Source organism: Tursiops truncatus, chromosome 1 (assembly GCF_011762595.2).
Source record: "Tursiops truncatus isolate mTurTru1 chromosome 1, mTurTru1.mat.Y, whole genome shotgun sequence".
NCBI lineage: Eukaryota > Metazoa > Chordata > Mammalia > Artiodactyla > Delphinidae > Tursiops > Tursiops truncatus.
The window spans coordinates 30,790,614-30,810,666 of NC_047034.1; the positions used below are offsets into that span (position 1 = coordinate 30,790,614).

General features: G+C 41.8%; 1 pseudogene; it reads left to right on the top strand.

Annotated features, from left to right (window-relative positions):
- The first annotated feature begins 372 nt into the window (after positions 1 to 372).
- Positions 373 to 19,305, top strand: LOC117312188 (centrosomal protein of 78 kDa-like; annotated as a pseudogene).
- Positions 19,306 to 20,053: the final 748 nt, after the last annotated feature.

Consider the following 20,053-nt stretch of genomic DNA (forward strand, 5'->3'; position numbering starts at 1 on the left):
ATTATTAGTAACCACGATCAGGTCCTGAATGCATGGAACACGTCAGCATTTGCCAACCACCGTGTCAAGTCAGCAGAAACTACAGAAATTAAGAGCTCTCCGCAGAAATTCACACACCCGTGCACCATGTAACGGACCACAGGCGGACGTTCATTCAGCCTTTCCTGTGTCCCTCAGAGAGTGCACGCTCTCTCCTGGGCGGGGCGAGCACAGACAGCCGGAGTTTAACTACTTTTACAACCATGTCTCACTTTTGTTTGGACCAGTCAGCAAACGTTTTTTGTAAACCCCAAACCCTCCACACCTCCTACCTTTCGCGCCGCCCTAGTCTCAAAGCTCCCGCGACTGCTCCTCAAGCTAGGCCGCGTCGTCATGGGAGGCGGGGCTGCGTGCTGCTTCTCAAGCCGCGTTGTCATGGGAGGCAGGTCTGCTTGCGGACGCACGGCGAACGCGCAGAAGTCCTCGAGCCCCGCCCCCACGGGCCCGCCCGGAGGCTTAAACCGCAACCCCGCGGCTCGGGAGGGCGTTGATGCCCGCGCCAACACCAGGCCGTGCGTGGGCTCCGGAGCGCGGCATGGAGGGGCCGGCCTAGCTGGAGCCCGTGGCCCTATGTCTTCTGGCTGCGACTCCGGTCCTGCGCACGCTGCGGGGCCGCAGCCGCCGGGCGGTGAGCGCCCGAGGGGCCGGGAGGTGAGCCGGGGCCCCAGGCGGGTGTGGGCATCGTGTCCGCAGCCAGCGTTCCCGAGGCCGCGCTCGGGCCATGATCACTCGGTGAAGCTGGGCCGGGAGAGCGCGGCCGACTTCTTCTCGCGCTCTGAGGACCTGTGCGCGCTGCAGGGTTCGGTGCCTCTGCCCGCCTTGCCCGCTTCCCTGCAGGAGAGCCTGCTGGAGTTAATGCCGACCGCCTCCACGGGGTGGACTGGGCGCCGCTCTTGAGCGCCCTCTGCCCCTAATCTGTATCCAAAGCTTCTTCCAGCCACGGCTTGGCGAGACAAGTTTGTACTTCGCGCTTCCAGGGGCTGTCGTGTGGGCGCTACGAAGTGAAGTTTTAGATGGTACAAGGTGGAGGGTGGGCACTAGAACCGGTGCCCAGTTCCCGGGTGTGCGTGCAGTAGGCGGGGCGTGCGACCTAGGACTCCTGCCAGCTCGGTGACCCCGGCCTAGTGCCTTAAGGCTTCAAGGTCTCAGTGTTCTCATCTGTAGCATGGGCTTAATAGGACCCAGTCTCTGTGGCGGTTACAAGGATGCACTGTTCATGCTTGTAGGTTCTACAATGTAGTACACTGAGCACAGTTTGGAGCATCGTTAATTGTTGCACAGATGTTACCTGGTCTGTTGAATGACTTTGCCTGGTACACACCAAAGCGATTAGGAAATGCGTATATCCCCGCTTCATTTCCTTTCCATTAAAACAGGGCTCAGGAAAAAAAAATCTTTTTTCAATAGTCGTATCATGTAGTGGAAAGAGCACCGGTGTGAAGGCAGCTTAGGGTTTGAATTCCAGGGCTTATGCTCTCTGTGGCCTGGGCAGGTTACTTTTGAACTGCAATCCCCACACTTGTAAAATGACTTTAAAAACCACTCTTTCTGTGGGTTCTTAGAATTAATTAAGCAGGTTATGTGTGTAAAGTATCCTGGAACTTGAATGAGTTGTCAGAACCAAGGGCTGCTGGAGACGATGCTTCTGCCCTAGGTAATCTTCTCTTCTACAGGGCGGCAGGTAAACACAAGCGCAGTAGTCAGTGCTCTGGAAGAAGTGAGTTCTGGTGCTACAGAGCGCAAAATCTTTTTTTTTAATTTAATTATTATTTTATATTGGAGGATAGTTGATTTACAACATTGTGTTAGTTTCAGGTGTACAGCAAAGTGATTCAGTTTTACATATATCCATTCTTTTTCAGATTCTTTTCCCATACAGTTTGTTATAGGATATGGAGTAGAGTTCCCTGTGCGATGCAGTAGGTCCTTGTTGATTACCTATTTTATATATAGTCGTGTGTATATGTTAATCCCAAATTTCAAATTTATCCCTCCCCACCCCCATCTTTCCCCTTTGCAGAGCACAGAAACTTGGAAGGGAAAGTTCAAGGTAGGCTTCTTGGAGGAGGTGCCATCCTTTCTAATGATATGTAGAAACTCCTGGGGTAGCAGGAGGGAGCAGTGTGTGTCAGAGTTTGAGAAATATAAGAAAACATGGAAAAACTAAGGTACAGGACTGGAACTCAGGGTTTGGGCAAGAAATGAGAGTTGATACTGGAAACCTACTGGGGCCCGACAGAACAGGGCCTTGTTTGTCCTGTCAGAAGTTTAGATGTTTATCCTGAAGGCTGTGGGAAACACTGAAGAACAGTGAGATGCACTTCTGGTTTTGAGGCTCTCTCGGACCTCCATGTGGAAGGCAGTTGATTGGGTGCAGGGTGAATTGTAATCTAAGGGTCCCACTTAAGTTATAAAAGGTTGGACTGGGTTTTGGAGATCCGAGAGAGAATTGGTGGGGCCTGGTGACCAGTTAGAAAAGGGAGGGCAGCAAGCATGGGTGACAGTTTACAGCTGCATCTTTTTGTGAGATACAGAGCACAGTAGGAAGGGATTGGGGGTGGGGAGAGGATCTTACTTCATCTTCAGTGCTTTAGAGGGGCCTGGTAGACGGGTCTGGGCCTAAGGTACAGATCTGGGCTTTGTGGGAGGACAGGTGTTTGAAGGCATGGGAGATACTTAGGTTACCCACAAGATGATACAGAGAATCATAGGTCTGAGAGTTTTTTATGTGGGTATATTTGAGGGTGTTAATAAGCTGAGAGAAAGTAGCCAGCAGAGAAAGGGGGTGAAGATCTAGGAGAGGAAATGATTGTTCATTTGTTTTCAAAAAGCTGAATACTTATTGTGTGCCTGGCCCCTTTTTTAGGATCTGGGGTTCACACCATCTGTTATCTCTCCTGCAAAGACAGTTCAACTCATCCCCTGGTGAAGAGAAGTCAGATTATTCTTTGCATCCCATTCAGGTGTAGGAACTGTTCTGTACCTCTGATGGGACTTTACTTAACCAAAGTAATAATGTAGAAATCAAAATAAATTCTAGCTGGAAGGGACCTTAAAGGCTACTGTTCTTAATTTTGCCGAATATTTTACATTGAATTTAAGAAAAATTTATTGCAGAGCCCATTCTCTTCAGAGTTTCTTCACTGAACTTTCTTTATGTCTTCAATCCAGTGGGTCCAGCTTGTAGATTTTGGCCTCCTCCTAAATTTGCTTCTTCATCCATATTACATTTTGCCCGGACTATGACAGAAGCTCCTGGGTGGTTTCGCGGCCCCTGGACTCAGTTCCTCTAAGTTCATCTGCCTACTGGGGTTGAGTGATCTTCTAACATGAAAAGATACGCCTAAAATAATGCTGCTAATGGCTTGCCCACACAGAGTTAGTACATACTAGCCGCTCAGCGTGTGCTCTGCACAGAGGCGTGTAGTGTGAACTGTGCTTGGCCAAGCCTCATGGGGCTCTTTGGTCCTGAGGAAGCGGAGCCTTCTGTGGTCACTCCCTTTATCTGATTGGTCCTTCAGCAGCGTGGCTCCTTTTTCTAAGGAGGCACCCTTACTCAGCCAGTGGTAGCCCCAGGCCTCATCACCTGTGGGATACAAGCCATGCTCTCTCCCAGGCTTGCTTGGGCCAACATCTCTATTTTCATTTCTGTCTCTTCTCACACTTGGACCCCTGCCCTTTAGTCATCGCCACATGCAGTGTTTACTGTGCCCAGCCGGTGTCAGCCTTGAGTGTCATTGCACAGGTGCTCCCTCTGCAGTTAATGCACCTCCTCCTCCAACTCTGCATAGCCTCATCTTTCTAGATTCTGCTTCAGGGTTATCATGAAGCCATCACTTGGATATAACATTCTGCCTCCAAAGGAACCTCTGTGCATAAAGGTTATGTTTCTTTATCTCATGTGATTGAAATTTTGAGTTTACACATCTCCCTCCTTAATGAAGGCTTTAAGGGCAGGAGTCGTTTCTAATCCTTAGCACAGAGCAGGTGCTTTTTTTTTTAATGCTTTTTAATGATGATAAAATGTATGGTTTAAACCACTTATTTTACAATAATTTTGCTTTAGATTCTGGCAGAAATAAAGTTTACAGAAGTCGTGTTCCTGCGATAAGAAATAAAGATGTGACCTCCAGCTGTGTAAAGCTCTTAAATGCTGTGTAAGTGCGTCGGGTGCGCTAAGGAACCTGGAGCTAAGTGGGCTAGTTGTGAGAGAGAGACTTAACTGTGTTAACAATGGTAAGCCTTCATTGTGTCCTGCCGACATTTGATAGTTGCTGTTGGGGCAAACTAAACCAGTAAAATTTTAAACTCTTCCTCCATTTTAAAGGGATTGAATAAATTGGCCACTTTGGTGCACCTGTGTCCTGCGAATTGTCCAATTAGAGATGGAGGTTTAGAAAGTGAGTTTCAGTCTTGTTTAAGTCTCTTCCCATCAGACTGGTTTTGTGATTTCCTACACACCATGTTACTTCCTGTCTACCTTTTCTTGGTGTTGTTCATGCCTGGATTGTCTCCTGTACCTGCTCAAACCTTGGTCTGTTCTCATTTGTACCATGAAATTTTGTCATGCTGGATACTGTCAGAACTAATTTTACTTAACTTTGTGTTAAGCCACAAACCACACATTTTGTATATTTTCTGTTTTTTTTGTTTGTCTATATTTTTATGGTTTTCTCAAGAAATATTATGGGAAGGGAAATAGCAAGATGTAAAGAGCAAAAAAGTCATCATTCTCTTTAAATTGTTAGAACATCTAGCTGCAATCATAATTATGATGCACTGTGGTATGTGTTAAAAGAGGAAATACATGTAATGTCCCGTAGGAGCAGCAAACTCAGTGGTGTTAGTGGGGGTGTGTCATGGAACTAATCAAAAAGCACGTGACTGTTGGTTGGTGTCCTGAAACATTAGTGTGTGTTCCCTGTGTCCAGTAGTGGTCTGGAGGGGTCAGGAAGACTGCCTTTCAATTTGAGGGAACAGAGAGCTTGAGGTCCTCTCTCTTATATTGCTCTAGTATACTGCATAGCACCTAATAAAATACTGGGTTTATAGTTGACTTTTAAATCACTGATTGATAAACAACATTGGGATGTATCTTTGGAAATGAAAATAGGAAGAATCTTATGCTTTTTATTTTTTTCCTTTTTTTCCTATATCTGAAAAGATATGTAGTACTTTGCTGAGTGGTTGGGAATAAAGTTTGCGGTATTCAGTGTATTCAGTTTTAGTATCTAAATAGAATTAAACTGTTGCAATAAACTGGAATAACACTTTGTTACTGACAAGTTTTAGAATGCATCTGTTGGTCAATTACCTGTTTGGGAAGATTGTAGTTAATGATTTTGAGAATGTGGCTATAAACCTCCAATTGACTCAAGAAAAGCAAATAAGTCAAGATTGACAAATGTATAGGCTCTTCATCTTATTGTGTGTGTGTTTTTTTCCTTTTAGTTATTTTTCAAGGTATAAAGAATTCTATCACACTTAAGACAAGTTAAGTAAACTTCATGGGGTGTAATCTGACATGGCAGGGAGCAGATCACATGGCCTAGATCTTAAAGGTGATTTTATGTTTAAACTTTCATGAAAACATATGTGATTGAAGCACATTAATATATTGATACAGATGGCAGTTCATTTTTGTCTTTTTTTTTTTTTTTTTTTTTTTTTTTGCGGTACGGGGGCCTCCCACTCTTGTGGCCTCTCTCCCGTTGCGGAGCACAGGCTCCAGACGCGCAGGCTCACTGGCCATGGCTCACGGGCCTAGCCGCTCCGCGGCATGTGGGATCTTCCTGGACCGGGGCATGAACCCGTGTCCTCTGCATCGGCAGGTGGACTCTCAACCACTGCGCCACCAGGGAAACCCTAATTTTTGTCTTTTGATACATGTGAGTGCAGCTTTCATTTTGCTGAAAGAATATAACCAGTTTTCAGTTTGGGATTCTACAATTTAGTAAAGATACTCTACTTAATTTTAGAAATAAGAGATTTAATATATAATACCTAATAATACTTTTATGTATTTTAGTTACTGAAAATATTTATTGTAATACTGTGAAGAAACTATGCCGTTACAGTCTTCAAGACTTAAATGAATCAAGTGTTTATTAGCTGCTGTAGTTTTTAAACTAATAAAAATCAGTACATCAGCAATTTGTAAATACAGTTTTTAAAATAATGCCTTAACAACTTTACAGTGGTTATAATGACTGTATTTAGTCCTAAAGTTATTTAATAATTTGACATGAAGCCTTTTTAATAGTTTGATGGTGCAGATCAGGGATAGGTAATCTATGGCTGGTGGGCCAGATCCAGCCCGTCGCCTGGTTTTGTAAAGGAAGTTTTTTTGGAACATAGTCGCACCCATTGTTTACATGGTAGTTATGGCTACTTTCACCCTACGCCAGTGGGGCAGAGTAGTTGCAACAGAAACTGTATATCCCACAAATCTGGAAATGTTTAAATTTAGATTTTAAAAATTGAAAAATTCTTTGAACGTATACAGGGCAAGTCCATTGACCCCTGAGGTAGAAAACAGCCAAGAACTTTGGTGCCAAAGCCAAATGGCCTAGGTTCAAATTCCCTTTCTCCCATTTCATAGCTAGTGACCATAGGCAAATCACTTAACCTCTATGCCTCATTATGAGGTTTAACTGAACTCATTTGTATAAATAGTGCCTGGCGCATACTAAGCACTGTGCAAGTGATTGCTGTTGTTTCTGCTTGGAGCTTTTATAAGTTATTGTTAATAGAAAAATGACACTAATGATTTTCCTTTTAGAGTGTCAAAGGTACTTTGAGTCTTTTATTTTTTCAAGAATGTAATAAGACTTTTTTCATTTACAGTCAGTGTTCCCTGTTACCAAAATTTACTTTATGAATATAAAGAATTGAATGTCTTTAAGACAGTACTTGTGCTTAGATGTCAAACCATTATCTTCCCAAGGCACATCCAACTGGCTCTGCATAGTCCAGGCCTCTGAAGTTTGTGTGCACACCCTAGGTAGCATGTGAGATCCATTTTGTAAATATAGTTTTCAAAATAATGCTTGGACCTTCCCTGGCGGTCCAGCAGTTAAGACTATGTGCTCCCAATGCAGGGGGCTTGGATTCGATCCCTGCTCAAGGAACTAGATCCCACGTGCCTGCCGTAACTAAGAGCCCACATGCCACAACTAAAAGATCTGGCATGTTGCAACTTAAGACCCGGCACAGCCAAACAAACAAACAAATAAATAAATAAATATTTTTTAAAAATAAGTAAAACAAAATAATGCCTTAGGAGTTAGGAAAAGAAAATATCAGAACGTTTTTACCTTTGTATTATTTTAAAAAATCTGTGTAGTTTATCATGTACCTAAATTATATGTATGGAACTTTGTGTATATAATTTGTTAATAAATAAGATGCTTGTTAAAAAGTTTTCTTATGGTTTTCCCAGTCAGGTGTTTGGAGGCCATTGGAGGACAGAATGATGAAATATAGAGCCTCAGCAAAGATAGAATTTAGAACCAATTCCCTGACTTAGAAGATAAGGAAAATAATTCATAGACTGTAATTGAGTTGTCCAACTTTACATAAGTGTTCAGAAACAGGAAATCCAGTGGCTAGAATCTAATCACTGACTGACTAGAATCTGGGTCACTGGACTCATAAACCAGAAGTGACTGTTTCATTTCTCAGGTTGATGCTCCTGGTATATATACTTGATATGTGTGTGTGTAAATCTCTGACATAATAAGCCGTACTCAGTAGGCACACACTGTTTCCTTATTCAAGCATCTTAATTTCATCCCATTAAATCTTTGAAGTATCAGACTATCAGAAGGCATGAAGAAACCTGGGCTGAGAGTCTTTGTTCCAGGAGACCTGATCTTGACTGTATGGCTGGGTTGAGGCGCATCACTCTGAACTGCAACACGCTCATTGGTGACCTGGGTGCAAGTGCTTTGGCAGAATCTCTTAGTGAGGATTTATGGCTTAGAGGTAAATTCTAAAATTGAAAATACTGAATTTTTAATATGATATATGCTTAGCTTTTGGCATGATACTGTTGTGATAGGATGTTTTTTAAAGCCTCATTTTACTGATAGCTTTTATTTTGCTTTTAAACTTTCTCTAAGAGTTGCATATATCCTTTATAGAAAATACAGAGTAACAAGAGAACAATTACCTATAATTTTAATACCCAGATATAATCACTGTTCATTTTGGTGTATATACTTTCAGTCTTTTTTTTTCTATAAATATATTTGTACACTTAGGGATTACAAAAGTAGAATTGTAGTATACTTGCTATTTCATATTCCTGCTTTTTTCACTTAATGATGTATCATGTAGTATTGCATCGTATTGATGTCCCATAGTTTAATCAATTCTTTGCCATTAGATTTAGACAGTTTGCTTTTCCCTGTCACAAACAATGTGAATACGTTATATATACATCTCTGTGTCCATCGGGCTTACTTCTGTAGAATAAGGTACTACAAGTGGAATGACTAAGTGTGACATATTTTTAAGACTTTTGATACACATGGCCAAATTACCACCCAGAAATGCTATGCCAGTTTGTAGTCCACCCCAACAGTAGATGTGAAGCCTGCCTCTCACAAACACTGGCTTGTAGCACTTGTAAAAAAATGTAAAACTACAAAAATGAGTACCTCTCCATTTTCTATGCAAGTGGGATTACTCCAAATTCTATAACATTTTTCAGTTAATTTAGTATGAGCATTTTAGCAAGTCAGTAAATTTCCATCTCCTGCATCATTTTTTGGAATTGTTCAGTATTCCATTATATGAATATGCCACAGTGCACATAGCTTATCCATTCTTGTGTATAAGCTTTGTCCAGTTTTTCAGTTACAAATAGTCCTCTGATATATATCCTTACCTATATCTCTGACTATTTTGGTTAAATTCTTAGAAAGAGAGTTGTTGGATCAAAAGGGTATAGACATTATTTAAAGGCTTTCCTTACAGAATCTTGCCTGAATCTGATAGGAGAATAACCACATTTTGTTTTATTTTGTATTCATTTGATTTACTGGTGAGGTTTACTGGCTGTTTGTATTAATTTGGCTATTTGGTTAATTATACCCTGTGTCCATTCTTCTGTAGTGAGAGTTTGTAAGGGTTGTATGATATCCTGTCAGATCCATATGTCTGACTTGCTATTTCTATGTGTCATGGGGGTGTTGAAAGACTCCAATTATTTTAATGTGATGGTCCACTCAACACTTAAATAAATGACTCATGATAGTTATATTTTTTAATACCTGTGCTTTGGTGATGATCCCTTTGGTTTAAATGAGTAGGTTGTTCAGCCCCACAACTACTAGAATTCATGATCAGTTTTTCTGGTTTTTGTCTGACTTTTTATGGAGAGAGTTCTTGACCATCATATTTCATGATAGGTTTTTAGTATGTATTCTCTATTCACACATTGTTTGAATTTGTTATTATTTGTAACCTCTTAGACTTGTCTTTTTTCCCTCTAAAACTAACAGTTATTACATTTCTTCTATTTTGTTTTCCCCTTTTAACTAGTTTCATGTGTGATTTGGAGCTGAAGATCATGATCAAAAGAATGCAGTGCATTTCTGAGCTCCACCAGGTTTTGCTTGTGAGGTTTACATGCCACTGCCGCCCTTGCTAATTATGAACTGAGATTCATTTTGTGATGCTTTTTGCTCATAGGTTATATACAGTTATTCTTCAGTTCTGTAATTGTAAAATATGTTGGATGATTTATTGGGACTAAAGGCAGGGTTATCATTGCACATCCAAGAAGAGGTTTTTAAATTGGATTATGCATTATGTGTGTGCGTATACATTTCTGTTTTTTTCCATATCCAAAATTACAGACCTGCCATGACTTCTCTTGTGCAGGACTCTTCCACACGTGAGAAAATGGGAGCTGTCTATATGTTAAATCTGTATAGACTTCGCAAATGACCTTTTGTCTTTCATCGAAAGCACTGAACCTGCAGCAGTGTGGCCTCACCAGTGAGGGAGCAAAGGCTTTACTAAAGGCCCTTGAAACCAACAGAACTCTGCTCGTTCTGGATATAAGAAAAAATCCACTTATTGGTATGTGCTCACTTTTTTTTAATTGATAAACACATAGGAAAACAAAAAGAATTTGTTCACGTATTGACAGTTTTTAAAACTTAATGTGTTTAACTTTCCTCATCATATACAGCTGGCCCTTGAACAATGTGGGGCTAGGGGTGCCGACCCCTACGCAGTTGAAAATCTGGGTATAAGTTTATAGTCAGTGGTTCCGCATCTGTGGATTCAACCAACCTTGGATCGTGTAGGATGATAGTACATATTTATTGAAAAATATCCGTGTGTCAATGGACCCGCGAGGTTCAAACCCATGTTGTTCAAGCTGCAACTGTACTTGTCTAGTGTTGCACTTCCCTTATGTCTTTAGCAGATAATGTACTAATTAAAGTGAATTATACTTGTAAATTGTTCTTATCTCTACTCTAAATAGAGGTGAACCTAGATACTAAGCCTGCTTCCACGAAGAGCATTATTTCTTTCCTGTGCAACCTCTGAATTCTTGCCAGAAGTACTTTATTCATTTGTCAGATTCACAAGTAATTTTTTTACTATCTTCTGTGTGCCAGATATGGGTTTAGGCACTAGGGATAAAGCAGTGAACCAGACAGACAAAAGTCTTGCCCTCATGGAGCTTACAGTCTAGTGAAGGAGTTCAGATAGAAATGAGTAAACAGATAAGTCATATAATTTTAGGTAGTAGGAAGTGCAAAAATATCTTAATGTAAGGAGAGTGGGGGGGGGGCGGGTAGGACTCCATTGGACAGGTTTGTTAGGGGATGGCTTTACTGGAGAAGTGGCATTTGAATGGAGACCTGAATGAAGAGAGGAGCAAGCCATGGAAGAACTGGAGTAAGCACATTCCAGGACAAGGAGGCAATGAGTATGCAGGTATGTAGGTGGGTGGAGTATTTAAGGAAAAGCAAGGAGGCCAACATGGCCAGAGTACTGAGTGAAGAAGAGTGTGGTATGACATGAGGTCAAGGAGCTAGCCAGGGGTCTGCTCTTGTAAAGTCTTGAAGGCCAGAGTAAAGATGTGGATTCTTCTAAACGAGTAGAGGGTTTTGAAGTGGGACAAGGCATGATACAAATAGTATCTGAATAAGATGACCTGGTATAGAGAATAGACTTGGGGGGATAAAGAAGAGAAACAGGGAGGCCAGTTAGGAGACTATCACAGGGTTCCAAATAAGAGATGTTTATGGCCTAGGTTAGGTTGGAAGTTTGCAGCAAGTGAAAAGTGGTTGAATTCAGGTTGTGTTTTGAGGGTGTAGCTAACAAGGCTTGCCGATAGATTAGATATGGGGTATGAAGGAGACAGTAACAAGGAGACAAGTCGTTGATGATTATGTGTGCAACTGGGTGGTATCACTTAGAAGGGGGCTGATGGGAGGAGCAGCTTTTGAGGGAATATCAGGACTTTGGTTTCTTATCTTGGATGCCCTTTAGGTATCTAAGTGTCTGGACGGTGCTTAGACTGTACTTTCTATCCAAAGGTATCTAAAGCCACTTTAGATGCAAAATGTTTAAAGCTGACCTTTGCTGCTGCCGAAATAGTAGCCACTGGGGGCAGTCTGCAAGATGGCATCTTAGGTTTTTGAGGAAGAAATTAGAATACACAAAGGGGGAAATAAGTGTATAATTACATAATGTAGACTTCATATTTAATTTTATGGGAAAAGCAATAATTAGTTGGCTTTTGGTTTTAAATGGAAATAGCCACTCATTGGGAAATAATTACTCTAATTTCAATTTATTTTACTTTAAATCATTCTGTGATGAAAGCAGTTACCAAAAAAGGTCTCCAGAATGGAAAGAGTGCCAAGTTAGAGGCGTATAACATGTTTTAATTCTCTTGGAAGAATTTCCCTTTAATGGCTTGTTTTTCTTTCCTTTTTAAAAGAAAATTATCAAGGTACTTTCTGCCATCTTAAAACTAAGTTTTTAGTCAAATGAAATGGCTTTTCTGTTTTTGAAAATGTTGTGTGATGCTTTAATTTAGCTTCCCAGAAATGCAGATTGAAGACCTTGTATTAACTTAAAATATCTTAATTTCCAATGAAGATCAAACCCTCCTAAATTACCTGTAACTTAAATGGCATATTTATCATTTCTCTCTCAGTACCAGTGGATAACTTCTCCATCGGTGAAGGAACCATACAAAGCTGCTAGACAGAAAAGGAGAACTATAATTTTGGAAAGTGGTTGAAAAGCAAAAGCTACTATTAGAATTGGTAACTCTTTCTTTTTTTTAATGCTACTAGAATTTATACCCCTTATATTTTCCGGTGTGCTAAAATTAAAACAGCATTAATGGTTATTCCTTAATGGTTAATTACTTCCTTAACGGTTAACTGTCAATATTATTTGTGGTTCTTATGGAACGCACCTAGGATGTTCCTGACACATAGTGTTTAATATGTATTAGATATTAATTTTAATGTGATAAAGCTCTTGAAGTGACAAAATCCATATCCAGATATGAGGTCACCTTTTCTCCCTTTCATGTGGGGTCCATGCCTTAGGAAAGAGAGGGAAGCATGTGATGTGTCTAGTGACAACCCCAAGATAAAATAAAGTAGGCAGAGCCCTTGGCGCTTTACAGATATGAATACCTTTTATTGTCATCACCACCCTGTGAACAGTGTTTTACAGCAGTGCAGACAGGTTAGGGTCAGGTGCAGCGGGGAAGTGGGATCAGGCAGGAGAAGGACATGGGGAGAGTCGGGGAGGGGGGCTGGTTCCAGAGTCTTTACTAAGGAAACAACAAAAATCACAGATGATAATGACTGTTTTTTCAAAATGCAGGAATCAGTGGAAAAACTAGAAATGATCATGTTCAGAATTGTGATCAGTTATGTCCAAGTATGTAAAAGTCAGTTACTTTCCCATAAGCCAGAAATAACAATAAAAAACAAGGAAAGATCCCATTTGCAATAGTCACAAAAATTAGTAAATATCTAGAAGTCAGTTCAGTGTTCACCTGAAAAAGTTAGTGCAAAAGGATAGATGAAACATATTAAACATATATGTTAACATTAATAAAATGTAATGTTAACATATGATCTATTAACATGTAAAGCCACTGGCAGAGGGAAACACAGATCGGTGGAAAAGTCCAGAAACTGGTCCCTGTTTACTTGAGAATTGTATTTTAACTTAGACAATTTTAAAGTCTAACTTGACTTTTTGTCTAATTGACTGATTGAAGCATTGATAATTCATTTAAACAGAAATTATATATTTGCATCACAGCATACACAAATTCTAGTCAGTTGAAAAGATGCAAATGCAACTAAATGCAAGAAGCAAATATAAAATACAGGAGAGAATTTCTGTGTAAGTGTAGGGAGTACAGAAGCCTTCCTAAGTAAGCCATAAAACTCAGAAGCCATAAAGTAAAATATATTTAATTACATGAAAATTTAAAACTTTTCTACAGTTCAAGACATAAAGAAAACAAAATGACAGACACAAAAGTTTGGTAGTGTATTAACATATAAAGGTTACTGTTGATATAGAGGAGAACCCACAAATAAATGAAACAAGATAACCAAATTTTAAAAAGGCAGGGGATGGTTTCTACCCGTATGAGCAAACAACTCAGAAGAAACACAGCTGGCTACTAGACAAATGAAGAGGGGCCAACTTCTTTAGGAAATGCAGATGAAAACCATGGGATTTTCTTCCCCTCTGATGGGCAGAAATTCTTAAGACTGATAACATCTGGTGTAGACGAGGGAACAAGCACACTTTGCCTATGTTAAGTATAATAAATGTGTTCAATCATGGAGCGAGGTTTGCAGCGTCCATCAAAGTTCAAAACTCTCTTGCTCTTTGACCAAAGACTTTTACTTCTAGGCACCTGCCCTCTGCCAGTACTCTGCCTTGCACAGAAGTGTGCATAAAATCAGGCACCCCCAAGTCCAATGAGGGATACTTACGTAATGGAGAAAATCTAGAGACAACCCGGATATCCTTCAGGAGGGGTCTGATGAAGGAAATTAGGATCCATCCGTGGTATGGAGTAACGTGTGTGTGGAGAACGGGGAAGGTCTGTGAGCAAACTGGGAAGATGACCTGATACATCATCAGGTCAAAAGGAAAAAGAGCAGGTGTAGAAAAGGACATTTCTGTTATTCCACTTAGAAACCCACAGTGTTTGTATTTGTAAATACTATATATGTACATATGGAAACACGCATATATACACTTATACACATTTGTGTATCTGATCCTGAAAATGCACAAAAAAACGTTAATGGCAACCACCTGTATGGAAGGGAATAGATCTTTATATTTTTACTCTAGTTTTCCTAATCATGTGCAAATTTAGAGTTAATTTTTTATTTAAAAGTTAGGCAGCTGTGGTTTCCAGGATTTATGGGGTAAGAGGAGAATAAATGGAGCACAGAAGTTTTCTACGGCAGTGAAAATGCTCTGTATGATACTATAATGATGGGTACATATCATTATACATTTGCAAGCCCATAGAATGTATAACACCAAAAGTGAACTTTAATGTAAACTATGAACTTTGGATGATTATAATCTGTCAATGTAGGTTCATCAGTTGTAACAAATGTACCACTGTGGTGAGGGATGTTGATAATGGAGGAAGCTATGCATGTGTAGGGGCAGATGGTATATGGGAAATTTTTGTACCTTCCTATTAATTTTGTTATGAACTTAAACCTGCTCTAAAAAGTGTCTTTACATAAATACATATGAAGGTTAAAGGAAACTTTTTTAGGCGATTAATATGTTTATAGCATAGATTGCAGTGATGAGTTCATGGGATTATGCTTATCTCCAAACTTAAGTTGTATATATTAAGTATGTACACCTTTATATGTTAATCATACCTCAATAAAGTACTTTAAATTAAAAAAAAAAAAAAAAAGTTAGGCAGTCAGGAGAGGCCTAGTGACTCTTTTGTGGGCTTCTCTCACCTCAGGATGCACTCGTCGCGCCCTTGTTGTTTCTGGTTTGTCTTTTGGAGCAGACACCACTGAAACGAGCATCTTGTCATCGCTTGCCAACTGCCTGCGGTTTTCTTGCGCCCTCCTAACCCTCACCACCTTTGTGAGATGCTGTTTCGCGCTGAGGTGGTGCCTTTCCCCTCACACACACCCCTCTTATACCTTGGGAAGTCCCGGGGTTTCTTAGTGGGCATTCTAGAATACTCATCCCAGAGATGCAGTGGGTTTGTTTTTCAGCCACATGCATTTGGGGAAAACTCTGTTCCTGTATGAATTATCTTCTTGGGAGTTCACGATTCACCGGAGCTCTTGAGACGCTCTAGGAAGTTGAGTCAAGAAACCCTTGTAGCCCTGTTAATTCAGGATTTCCTAAATTTCTATGACTGACTGTGGCACCGCTTTTCCAGTCACAACCATCCTTATCAGCTTCTGTCATAGACTCCCTGGGGAGCGCTGCTCAGACTCTGTCCTGGAAGCTTTGCAGTCCCAGGATTACCCGCTGCTTCCACACCCTCCCGGCCCCCTGCTAGCACTCTGTCAGCCTGGCACCTTCTCCCTGCCCCCCAACTCATTCAGGCCACAGGTCCTGCCCTCGCTGTGGGATTCAGTGATAACGCCTGGGAGCGGTGGCCCAGCACAGCCCACGGCAGTGCTCGGTGTGGCTCACAGGGTTTAAAACACGCAATTTGAGCCCTTACTGGAGCATGGGAAGATGATTTAAAGCCAGATGTCTTATTTCATAATCCCCGTGTCTCTGAAAGTGGGAGAAACAGACTGGGAGGGCCGTATGTTTCAAGCAAAAGGGAGACTGTTTCTCTGTGGAAGTAAAGAACAGGCCCTCACAGTTAACAGGTAACGTAGGGAGTTTGTGCTGAGTCTGCCACGTTGGGCCTGTTATACTCATTTATATGACCATTGGGCCCCTATTGGCATTTGCATTTACTGCCCATGCTTGAAACACCCCAGTGTCCCTGTCTTGGTCACGAGCCCTAATTCTGTTGACCTAGAAAGTTCTTTGTGGGAGCTTTCTATCAGGGCTCTCCCGCAGTGTCCCTACCCTCAAGCCCCTATGTCCTAGTGCTTCTTTTACAATGCAGAACTCCTTGTTGTGCAGACCTGATTGCTCCTCGTTGCTCCAGGATCCGATCGATCCAGTTCCTGGGAGAGCGTGTCTGCAGGGCCCTCTGCGATCTGCAGTCCTGCCCCCAACCAGGCACCCAGCACCCCAGGTGCTGCAGAGAACTTGCTGGGGTCCCCTGTGCCTTGGCAGAGACAGCTCTCTGCCAGATGCCCTTCCTTCTTTTCCCCCTGTCCTGACCCCTCCCACCTCCCTTCCTCTGAAACCTTCAACCTTCCCTCGGGCAGAGTTACTTGCTCAGCTCTGTGCTTCCACAGCCCTTGTCCTGTGGAATTTGAATTCCCTCCACAGCTGTCTTGCTAGGTTGGGAGCAGCTGATTCCCCTTCATCTTTTTCTTTCTTCCCTCAGCCCCACAGCAGGGACACTCTTGGGCACCGTGCAAATTTAATCTTCAGTTTCTAGTTGTTATGACATTGTTGCTGTGATGATATCACCTACGTTCACAGTAGGATGGATGAATGTGTGGGGGACGACTGTAAATACAGATTCTTTGTAAATCCAGGTTTCTAATTCTTCCCCCTTTTAATATTTTTCCCCTTAAATCACATGTCCTTTTTGCTGCTTCCAGCTCTATAATTGGACTGTCGCCTGGGGAACCTGAGGCAGCAGAATATCAAAGAGGGTAGACACTAAGTTTTTAATGTAAATGTCAACCAGGATACCTACTAGCTGTGAAAAGGGGGTCCCAGAATTCAGGCTCAAAGCCTATTACCAGATACTTGGTTTCCCTGCTTGTGTCTCTTCTGTCTGTCGACGTGCACTTGACTCCTATTAACTTTAACAGGAATTATGTGTGTGCCCTGAGAGGCGAGCATAGCTTTTAATGGGGGCTTCCTCACCCTGCTTTTCTTTGCTGATTACTTTTAATGAATCCCATCCAGTAGAAGTGGAATAATAAGACAGGATGTGCTTGAGAAAATGGAGAGAGTTATTACATATTTTCCTTGTAATCCAGAATAACATGTCAGCTCTTCTTCTGTTTGTCTCCTTTGTTTGTCAGTGGAAGATAATTTTGGCTTGCTTACTTTCCAAATCAGAAACTGAAGTCCAATACTAACGTATCCTAGATGAAACTTGACTCATTCATTTTTGAGAGTCTGTATGAGCCCTGTGCAAGGTGCAGAGAATGAAAAGACAAATTTATTGACTTCAATAGATATTTACATAGCATTGAATGTGTTCCAGATGCTGTTCTGAATTCTATCAGTTATCTACTTTTGCATCATAGAACACTTCAAGACAGTGACTTAAAACCACAGCCATTTCTTTTGCTCAGGATTCTTTTCAGTCAGCAGGTGGGGCCGGGCTCAGTGGGGTGATTTCTTCTGGTCTCATCTGAGATCACTTATTCAACCAAAGTCATCTGGTGATCCACCTAGAGTCTAAATGGCCCCCCTCATCTGTCTGGCAGCTGTTGCTGGCTGGCTGTTGGCTGGGCCTGTTATTTCCAGCAGGCTAGCTCGGGCTTGCTTACATGGCAGTGATGTTTTAAGAGGGCAGGTATAGAAGCCGCATGCCCCTTGAGGCCTCAGCTTGGAAGTTGCACAGCGTCACTCCTGTTGCAGTCTCTTGGTCAAAGCAAGTCCACAAGGCCAGCCCAGATTCAAAAGGTGTGGAGCACAAGACCCCACCTCTTGCTGGGAGGGCTGCAGAGAATTTGTGGCCATTTAGTCCTCACATCAGAGAGGCACAACAGAGAGATTTAGTAACTTGTTCAAGATCACACAGCTTGGGACAATACAGTGTTTCAAGTGCTTTGAAAGCTGCTGCTCATTATTTTTAAATCTTACCGCCACTATTCAGACCAACTCATTTTTTTTCTCTGCAGCCTTGTAGAGAAAGGGTCGTTCACATTGCTGTGTGGCTGCCATGGGTTGGAAGCCTCATATATGTTGTACCACTGAACTGTCATAACTAGTATGAAATGGAGATATTACTATTATTCCTAATATTCAGATGAGGAAACTGAGGCTCTTGGAAATTAAGTATGAGTCGTATAAGAGAATGTTAACTCACTGTTCCATATGCAAGAGTGGTCTCCCTAAGTAAATTATAAATGTTCTGGCACAGATCTTTTTTTTAATCTCTTGTTTGCATCTGGCAAATGGTTTTTAAAACTTTTCTGTTGCTTTGTTAATGGTAGTTGCACATTGTAGAAAAATAGCTGGAACAAAAAACATGTTTTTCAGATGTCCAGTGGAGCCCCAGAATAAAAGCAAGATGAATATTCAATTCCACATTGGCAACACCAAAGAAGATGATGCTTTAGAAAAAAGATTTCTCGACAAAGCTCTTGAACTCAATATGATCTCCCCGAAAAGGCATAGGTGAGTACATGTCCCATTCAGAAGCTTGTCAGAGAATTGGTTTAGTTTTCAGACGCTGAAGGAGACACATCTAGGAGCCTGCCCATCCTGGAGTAGCAGTTATTGTAACTAGTTGGGAAAGACCGTTTGTTACGGGGGTGCTCCTGCTGCTGCTTACAGGCCCCTTAGCATGATTCCACGGCCGGGAGCATGGCGGGGGCCACACCTTCTAGGAGCTTTGGTCAAAATTTCCTTTGACAATCTCTGCTCTGACAGCACAGAGGGTGCCATCCCATCTCTGGTGCAGCTTGCACAGCCTGTTCAGTGTAAGAACAGACACTGCTGCTCCCCTGAACGTCAGAGAGAGTAGTTAATTCTGTCAGCTCCATGAAAAACGTATGTTCTCACGCATGAGAATAGCTGCCTGCCCCCTGCACGGCAGGCTCATCGAAGAGTTGAGCTAACCTAGGTTACCTGTGAGCGTGATGGTCCTTCACTGCGTTTGAAAGGAATTTTCTAATGACTGAGATGTGTGACGCTCCTGGCCACCTGCGGGGGCTTTCAGGTGGGAGGTTGGACACGATGGCTTCAGGTGCCGTGACTCTCGCAGGAGCTGGTGACGGGAAGGAGGGTCGTCCTGATGCTCAACCAGATGCTCCTGTTCTTAACGGCTGCATCGGTGGTTCTTCTGGGTCCGTGGGAGGCATTCGGGCCTCTCTGCATAATGCTGTCACCATCGAAGATGTCAGAAGCTGGCAGTCTTCATGAAGCATTTTTTGGAGATGCACCAGCCATGAGCACATCCTAACCAATATACATTCTGCCCTTGAACAGTGTACAAAATTGAGAGTCATTTGGGCATGGCTAAAAACACTAAACAAACACAGTATTTTTCTCGAACGAACATACTTATGATAGATTTTCTTCTTTTTTCAGAGAACAGCAAAACATCCACAGCTATCCCAAGCTGCTGAAACTTAACCTTAATTCTGACTTGAACTGGAAGCTTTTAAAAAGTCTTCTCTTGCTTTTCTACCAAATTCCAGCTACTGTTGTCTTTGCTGCTACTTTTTCTGCCTAGATCTCATATTCAAAGCTGCCTATGGGTTTAATTATATGCCAATTGCAGGTTGTTGTTTTTAGAGACACACAGACACACAGCGTGGAGGGTGGGTGGGGCCCTGTAGGTGCTGAATTTTGATCCTTTGCAAGATGACAGCAGTGGGGTCTTCTGGACTTTCTTTATACGGTTATTCTCATAAAGCGATAAAAGTGACATACTATATGTTTATATAGCAAGGTCTGTTTTTAATACCAAATAGTTTATATCTCTATGCATTTATATCTCTGTGCCTTTATATTTCCAATAATACGGTTCTTGTTGGTATATGTTGAGACTTTGAGAATTTGTTAGGATCCCTGACCTTGTGCGTTAGAGTGTTACGTTCTCAACAGTTGTGTGCCTCCCCTCTCCCTTTTTAAGCTGCTTCACAAGATTTGGAAGCTCCCTGAATCA